Consider the following 787-nt stretch of genomic DNA (forward strand, 5'->3'; position numbering starts at 1 on the left):
AAAATTACAAGAATTATCACCTAATTTTCACCTAGGTGAAAATAATTATCACCTGGGTAAAAATTAAAGTTTTTAATTCAAAATTACAGGAATTATCAAGGTGAAAATTAAAGTTTTTAATCAAAAATTAATTTTCACCTAGATGATAATTAATTTTCACCTAGGTGAAAATCAATGTTTTTAATTCAAAATTAAAAGGGAAAAATGTCGTATGTGAGCCACCGTACATTTCCTACCATTCAATGTATGCTGCACAGAAAGCTGAAATTTGCAGGGCATAACATCCAGATTGACTCTACTCATTCTCACATTCATATTCATGAGGAGGAAAATAACTTTTAGTGCTTTAGTCCACGTCATACGAAACGAACTCAATTCTACACTCGATAAATTAACTACGGTACGTTTTTACATGACAAGAACTGTCAACACCTATTCCTTTTTTGAGCATGAAAATGGATACTTAAAAACATTCTGATACAGAATTGAGTAAAATAAAAGCGATAATTTACCCGAAGAGAGAAAAATAAAACAGCTAATTCCAAAAAAGGTATATTTATTTCAATCAGAAAAAACTGAATGAGCCTCCTAAGCAGAAGAGTAATTATCTGCCTTAACTAGTGTGCAGTCAAACAACAATGCATCAGATTACAGTTAATTTAACTTTTAACCTGTTGGCCTATACGGTTACCGTTTACCTTTGAAACAGACGGCGGGGATGGGTGTAAAGGTCCGATCTCTACCTATTCCCCGAATTGACCAAAAAATATGACTTATCGAGACAAGA

Source organism: Lottia gigantea (genome assembly GCF_000327385.1).
Source record: "Lottia gigantea unplaced genomic scaffold LOTGIsca_277, whole genome shotgun sequence".
NCBI lineage: Eukaryota > Metazoa > Mollusca > Gastropoda > Lottiidae > Lottia > Lottia gigantea.